Genomic DNA, 8,510 nt, shown 5'->3' with positions numbered 1-8,510 from the left:
GGGATGAGGGTTTTCCAGCTTTTGATCAAGATATCTTGCTGGAGGGGAGTGTGAGAGGACAAATAGTTTATTAGGTAGGTAGGAATGGTGACTGGAGGTTGTCATAAGTGGGTATGGGGGATAGCTTGTGTCATACTTTATGAAAAGTCAACACTCCACATCCATATCTTACACAATAGATATTGTTCTTAGATTAAGATTTCCCCCAAAATGTGATTAAATTATGAATATATAGGGTCTTAAAAGCCAAAATATGAGTTTGGAGAGTTTAAGTCATGAAAATTACAAGTCTGAGGAAATTTCCGGAGTCAAAATCACTTAAAATCACTAAAAAGTCCGAAATGGTTGAAAATCCGGAGTGGGGTTCGGATCTGCGAGGGTTCCGGAGTCAATATGCCAATTTCGGAGCCAAATGTGAAAATTCCAAAGCTATCTCTAACTTTCCGGAGTGGGTCTGCAGCTTCCGGAGTGGATCTGTGGCTTCCGAGATGCGAGGCTGTCGGGGGCAAAGTCTTCCTATCGCATGCGAGATGGTCCGAAGCAGAGCATTCCGGAGCTACTTTCCGGAGTGAAGGAGTTCCGAGACTGAGGGAGGTCCGAAGATGCGAAATTGTCCGGTTCTTAAGAGGGTTCCAGACCAAGAGGGTCCTTTTGGTTTTTCTCCTTCGGATTTAAGCTGTTTTTAACAACGGAAAGGATTGGGTTGGTACGAATGTTTATAAAAGTTTGAGAGAGATATGATAGAGATTTGGGAGAGATTTGAGATAGAGAGAGATATTTGGGACAAATTTGGGAGAGAGAGAGATAGAGAGAGATATTTTTCGGGGCCTTTATTAGTGTTTTTCTTTGTAGTGCAAGGACCGTAGGCTTCCTTAAGCCTTGTTATGAGTGTTATATACCCCCGTAGGGTATGTAATAGTATTTTATCGAGTAGTTACATCATTTACCCTGATTAGGGTTTTAGATTTTTCCAACCATGGGAGAACCCTAAGGGATACTTTGTATTAAGATAGTGAGTTGTACAAAAGTAAGCATATTGTAAACCCTAATATACGAAAGGTTAATTGAGTTTACCGGTTTGACTTGTTGACTTTATTTGACTTTGACTTGACCTGAAATTGACGGTTGTTACAAGTTGGGCCTTAAGTGAGTGGGCCGATAGTTAGTAGGCTACCCGAAGATGTACGATGGGCATAAGCTTGGCGTACGCAGGGCGTAGTGCAACATTGGATGCGGGAGGTTCATGCACGTACACACAGCGTACCAAGGAGTACGTGCAGCATACGCGGGCAGACTCCAAACCCTAATTTTTAGGGTTTAAGCCATATAAATACAACATTAACTCCTAAACCCTAGCCTCCTTACCAGACTCCCAAATTCAGAAACCCTAGATAGCCTTTCATTCCTCATTCTTGTGTGTTTTTGGCCTTGTGAAGCTCATTGTGGTGTTTAGAAGCTTAGAAGGAGAAAGAAGAGGTTGAAGAAGAAGAACTTGAGTAGCTTGAGCTCAAGGATCTGATATAGCATCACCATTTAACACTCATCTAAGGTAAAAACCTATCAACTTGCCTCATGCATGCTTAGATCTATCTTAATGGTGTTTTGGACCTCTTTAGGTCCCAAAAATGGATTTTTATGGTTCAAATCCGTTTCTAAGCTTAGGGTTGCCACCCTTATTGCTAAATGAGTCCCAAGAACAGAAAAGTTTCAATCTTGAAGGTCTTTTTGTAGTCATGCATGAGTTCTAGTCCTTCATGGAAGTTAGTTGTCATATTTCAAGTTTGGGTCTATTTGGTGGGTTACAAGCCACCAAGTAATCGACTTTATGGATTAAGACACTCTAGTTGCCTCCGATCTATGTTTGGAGCTTAAGGTCTTAAGGGATTCAGCCCTTTTGGAGTTTATGGCTTAACATGGTAGTACGCTGGGTGTACAAGCCCGTACACACAGCGTACAAGCCATGCAGCCTGTATGCTTAGCGTACAAAGGAGTACGCCCCCGCGTACTCACTGGATTCAGATTCTTCGTTGCTTAGGCCCCGGTTTGGGCCAATCTTTGGACTTCTTACCTATTGGGCCTTAGTGGGCCATCAGGGGTCAGTTATTGGACTAGGGATATGTTTGGGCTTAAGGAAGGCCCATTTGAGGAGTTGGGCCCAATTTAGAAAACTGGGCCATTAGTGGGCTTGGAAAGGTTAGATGGAATTGGGCCTAGGTTATGGTCCAAATTAGATCAAGAGGTAAAATAGTCATTTTACCATAAGAAGGATAATTGAATTTTGACTAAGTGTTATTGTGATAATGATAGTGGGGGAGTCGTTGGAACAGCCATAGAGATTCCTTACCGTGAGATTTCGCATTTAGCTTTGCAAGGTGACTTACCTTCATGTATATGTAGGTCTAAGGCACCAAGGCCGACCCACTAGTAGTTGTTTATAGTAGAGATGATTGTCTTTGTGATAATTGTCTGGTATGCCACTATGTGTAGAGATTTATGTGCTTGTATGCTATATGTTATGTAGTAGTGGTAGGAGGGTAGGTCGGGCACCTAGAAATGCCTGACAAGTATGTTATGATATGTTATTATGTGGTAGTAGTAGGGGTGAGATAGACCCCATAACCAATTGAAATAAACCAGAGGGTAGTTCGGGCACCCCTGATATGCCTGATGTTGGATTAGTGTCTAAGTCCATAACTATATTTGGTATGTACTTGACCCGATTGGCATGGTCCATTTGGGTTGCATGACATCATGCATTTGGATAAACTAAAATGAGAGAAATAATACTTATGGTTTATTAATATATTATAAGTTCTAATATATTAATAAGATTATTTAATTAGTATTCATCAAGAATTAATTTGGAATTAATTAAGTGATCAAAAGGAGACTAATTAAATATATGGGTTGATTGTGTAAATCATCCATACTTGTATAGTGAGCTAATGCTCCATGGATTATCAAGTTGGGCTAAAACCCATAGGATGCTCCATGGATGCTCCATGCTGTTTTTGTACCCATGGATCATGGAAATGAAAGGCCATGACAATTAGGGTTTACATGGTGTAACCCTAATTGTGACACACTATATAAGCATCTTATTCTTCCCAAAAATCGGACACTATGAAGGAATGGTGAGGGCTAGCCGATTTCATGAAGTGTCTCATTTCTCTGAAGTTATTCTAAGTGTATTTGATTATGTGTGAACCATTTGAGGTGTCACACTTGGGGCACTAGGCTCTTAAGCTTCATGGAATCAAGCTACAACAAAGAGGTATGTAATTCTACTAGATTTTATATTACATGTACTTTATATTATGCTAGTTAGAACAATACCTTGGAATATTGATATTTGCATGTATAATAGAGAAAACATAGATCCAAGGTACTTAGGGTTGCATGTACACTTAGGAGTGTTAGAATGCTTAAAACCCTTCACCTGATAGGGTAGGTCGAGCATCCCAGATATGCTTGACAGGGTAGGTCGAGCACCCCAGATATGCTTGACATGGGTAGGTTGGGCACCCCAGATATGCCTGACAGGGTAGGCCAGACACCGAGATATACCTAGCAGTATGTGGTTATGTGGTATGATAGGGGAACTCACTAAGCTTCATGCTTACAGTTTTCAGTTTTGGGTTCAGGTGCTTCTACTTCGAAGGGAAAGGAGTCGGCTTGATCGCAACACATCACACTATGGTTTTCTGCACACAAGATCCTTAGGAGTTGTACTCTGATTTTATTGTTATGACATGACTTGGTTTCTTGAGATATTGGTTTTTGATTATGATATGAGATGATACTATGAATGTTTTCAGATCATTGGTTTTCACAATTACTTAATTATAAATGAAATTTTTGGTCATGAATTTTGGGATGTTACAAGTTGGTATCAGAGCCTTGGTTTGAGGGATTCGGATACACTTTCGGGAGTGTCTGGACTCAAACCGAGGCTTTGAAAGGCTTTTACAAGAAAGTTAATTTTTATAAAATTTAAAATTACGGTTTTTGAGAAAGAACAAGGAGTGTGATGCGTGCAATCCGCCGAGCTCAAGTAAGTTTTCCCTAAGATACCCATACATGTTTTATATGATATATGATATGATTTTGAGAATCGCATGCTAGATTAGGGCTAAGGATCTATGAAAGATGCCTTATATGCCTATTGTATGTGTATGAGAACTGCATGATAGATTAGAGCTAAGGATCTAGGAAGGTGCCTTATATGCCTGCTGTATGTGCTTATCGAACTGCATGCTAGTACTGATTAGTCAGTGATATGATGTCATGATTAGGATATGCTTGGTTTTGGTTACTCAATGCTCGAATGATGTTTGCTATGTGCTTTTAAGAGTTCTAGTTAACTTTAACTAACTAGTAAACGAATATGCTAAGTTACTTATTACGAGGACCAAATAATTTCAGAAGGTTAGGTTTAGCCCTATTATGCAGCTCTCGTCTGAGTCTAACCGTTGTAGGGTAGAACCTCTGATTCGAAGAATTATCTGGTGTTTGTAATATGTAATGGTATTCACGAGCTAGTTAGGGAAAGGTAGCAGGGACTCCTTTTGTAGCTGATGGCGCAGAGTGGGTCGGAGATTACCCTAGGGTAAGCCTAGGATGAGATTAGCATGGAAAACAATAGTAGTAGAAGGGACTTAGAAAAGTCAAGGTAATCCTTGAGGAAAGTACGGATAGATGTGGAAGGTAGTATGGAACTGTACTACTGAAAGCAGATGATCTGCACTCAAGTCAAGGAGGACTGACATTGAACCAGGAAACATGTAGTGAGTGTGAGACCTCTAGATGATATGTGTGACCATGACGATTATGTGTTTTGTTTTAGAATGGTGGTGACTTTTCATGGAGCAGGAGGTTCAGGGTCTGGGTCAGGTTCAGGTTCATGTACGGGTTCCGAGCCAGTCGATGATGGATTGCGAGCATTCATTTCATCTGAGATTACGAGAGGCATCCTTGATGCGACCCCGGTGAATTTCGGTTCGATCAAGGAATGTATCATTGAGCTGATGGAGGATCGCCTTAGGGAATTCAGGAGTGACATGGCACCTGGCCAGTCATGGACTCGTACACTCTTTTTCAAGGATTTCAGGGGATGTGGTGCCAGACTTCAGTGGGGTGAAAGACCCGATTATGGCTAGGAGATGGATTGCATACATTGAATCTGTATAGTTGACGAGCTTCTGACCTGAGGGTTCGAAGGTCAGGTATGCTGCTGGTTGTTTGAGGGAGAGCGCTAAAGACTGGTGGGAGACAGTCAATGATACGTTGGGAGCCCCATCCATTGAGGCTATGACCTGGTCAGACTTTGTGACCAGATTCCGGGTGGAGTTTGCGCCGGTTGTGGAGATTCAGCAACTAGCCAGGGAGTTTTTGGATATGCAACAGACGACTGAGACGGTGGCGGAGATTACCACCAAGTTCAGGGAGAGGGCGTTGTTGGCGCCTCAGTACGCGGGTGATGAGGAGACGAAGAAAACCTGGTACCATGACATGTTAAAACCTGACATGCGAAAACATGTTAGTTACTCGGCGTGCCCGACTTTGGAGGACATGATAGCAAGGGCACGAGAGAGGGAGATTGACATAGAGCACGTTAGGAAGAGGAAGGTAGAGGCTGGGAAGATGACTGGGATTTCGGCAAATAAATCCAATGGATCAGACTTGAGGTCGAAGGGCCACCAGGGCCGGAGCCGCTGTGGGAAATATGGCAGGCCAAACGAGGGGGTGTGCGGAGCTGGGGTATCGGGATGCAGCAAGTGCGGCAAGACTGGGAACTTTAGCAAGGATTGCACTGCACCTACCCCCACCATTCCGACATCAGACCTCATTTTCTTTCGTTTCAATCAGAAGGGCCATAAAAAGGCCAACTGCCCGAGATTGGTACTAGGAGCGCCAATGGCGGCGCCAACTCCACCGACCCTGCGCATCATAGATGGCCGACAAGGCAAGCCAGATGCTCCTGCAGTGAGGAGCCGAGCCTTCCAGCTAACCGCCGAGGAGGCACGTGTCGCACCCAATGTGGCGACGGGTATGTTTCTTCTCCCTATCTTTTACTATGGTTAAGTTTTGATATTTATGTTTTATGTATTCTGTTTTAGGATCGTTCCATGTGAACGGTATTCCAGTATTGGTGTTATTTAACTCGAGAGCTACCCGATCATTTGTTTCTCTTGCACTAAGCAAGAGGTTTGCTGAGTCTTTAGGCATGCTAGATTGTCCTTTAGAGGTTGATGTTGCGGACAACCGATCCATCCGGGCATCAGAGGTTTATAGAGATTGTGTACAGAGGATGCATGACGAGCGTTACCTCGTGGATTTGGTTCCCATTCCTTTACGTGAGAATAAGGTCATCATAGGCATGGATTGGTTGAGCCCTAATGGGGCAGTGATCGACTGTGAGCATCAGTTGGTTGGGTCAGGACCCCAAGTGGGGGAGAGCTCATGATTCAGGGTGAGAGACCGCAAGATGGACCGATCACGTGTTCAACAGCGAGAGCCAGACGCTACCTTCATCAGGGATGTACAAGTTTTGTCGCCTACATTATAGATACTCCGGAGAAGGGTAAGGTGACTGTGGATGATGTACTAGTGGTGCGGGAGTATTCGGACGTGTTCCCGGAGGACTTGCCTGGGGTACCACTGGAGAGACAGGTGGAGTTCAGGATTGACCTAGTTCCGGGTGCGACTCTAATAGCCAAGGCACCGTATCTGTTGGCTCCTCCCGAGATGCAGGAGTTGTCTACATAGCCGCAGGGTCTGTTAGACAAGGGATATATCAAACTGAGCAGTTCGCCTTGGGAAGCCCCGATTCTTTTTGTAAAGAAAAAGGACTGGTCACACCGGATGTGTATAGACTACCTGGGAGCTGAATAAGGTAACTGTGAAGAACCGTTACCTACTACCGAGGATTGACGAGCTCTTCGACCATCTTCAGGGGGCATCTTGCTTTTCCAAAATCGATTTGCATTCAGGCTATCACCATATGAGAGTCAGAGATGAGGATGTACAAAAGACTGCTTTTCGGGCTTGCTATGGTCACTATGAGTTCGTGGTGATGCCATTTGGGCTCCCCAATGCTCCTGTCGCGTTCATGGATCTCATGAACCGCTGATGCAGACCGATTCTAGATCGGTCTGTGATAGTCTTTATTGATGATATCTTGGTTTACTCCAAGACTCAGGAGTAGCACGAGGAGCACCTGAGGGAGGTGCTGGAGACATGGAGGAGGGAGAGACGTTTCACAAAGTTCTCCAAGTGTGAGTTCTGGTTGCACGAGGTGCAGTTTCTAGGGCACCTTGTCAACCAGAAGGGTATACTGGTTGATCCGGCCAAGGTAGAGGCCGTGATGAGATGGGAGGTTCTGAGGTCTCCTTCCGAGATTCGAAGCTTCCTCCGTTTAGTAGGCTATTATCGGAGATTCATTCAGAATTTCTCCAAGATAGCGGTACCATTGACCCGGCTGAGCAAGAAGTCGGTGACTTTCGCGGGGGGCCTGAGCAGCAAGCGACTTTCGAGAATTTGAGACAGAGGTTGTGCGAGGCGCCAATCTTAGCCCTGCCAGAGGGCGTGGAGGATTTTGTAGTGTACTATGACGCATCCATATTGGGTTGGGTGCAGTGTTGATGTAGAGAGGGCACGTCATCGCTTACGCTTCGAGGCAGCTGAAGCCTTATGAGGCGAATTACTCAACGCATGATTTGGAGGTATGGGATGTGGTTTTCACCCTCAAGATTTGGCGACACTACCTCTATGGGGTTCGTTGTACCATTTACATGGACCACAAGAGCTTAAGGTATCTGATGGACCAGCCAAATCTGAACATGAGACAACATCGGTGGTTAGAAGTGGTGAAGGATTATGACTGTGAGATCCTGTATCACCCGAGAAAGGCCAATGTGGTGGCCGATGCTCTTAGTCGAAAGGCAGTGGTGGCTCTAATGTGTGACATATGCCTGAGGATGACAGTTATTACTCCGTTGCTGGAACGGATTCGGGGGGCGCATGTAGAGGGTATGAAGGAAGAGCGTCAGAAGTGTGAGCGGACCGTAGGCCAGGTGGGCTCATTTGGACTATGACAACTATGGGTTGTTGAACCTGCATGGGAGGGTTTGGGTCCTTACTAGGGCTGGGTACGCCAGGTTCTGATGGATGAGGCTAACAAGTCGAGGTTCTCCATCCATCCCGGGGCGACGAAGATGTATCGGGATCTTAGCCCTAATTATTGGTGGCCCTGCATGAAACGGGACATAGCATGGTATGTGGATAAGTGCTTGACTTGCAGGAAAGTCAAGGCTGAACACCAGCGATCTCACGGCAAGATGCAGTCGTTGGATATTCCCGAGTGGAAATGGAAAGACATCACTATGGATTTCATCACAAAGATTCCCATAACCGCACGTGGAGTGGATTCGATATGGGTCATCGTGGATCGATTGACCAAGAGTGCTTATTTCAACTCGATCCAAGAGAGTATATCGACTGAGAAGCTA

Source organism: Lactuca virosa, chromosome 2 (assembly GCF_052849685.1).
Source record: "Lactuca virosa cultivar CGN04683 chromosome 2, Lactuca_virosa_CGN04683_v6, whole genome shotgun sequence".
Taxonomy (NCBI): domain Eukaryota; kingdom Viridiplantae; phylum Streptophyta; class Magnoliopsida; order Asterales; family Asteraceae; genus Lactuca; species Lactuca virosa.
Note: the sequence above shows the minus strand (reverse complement) of the source record.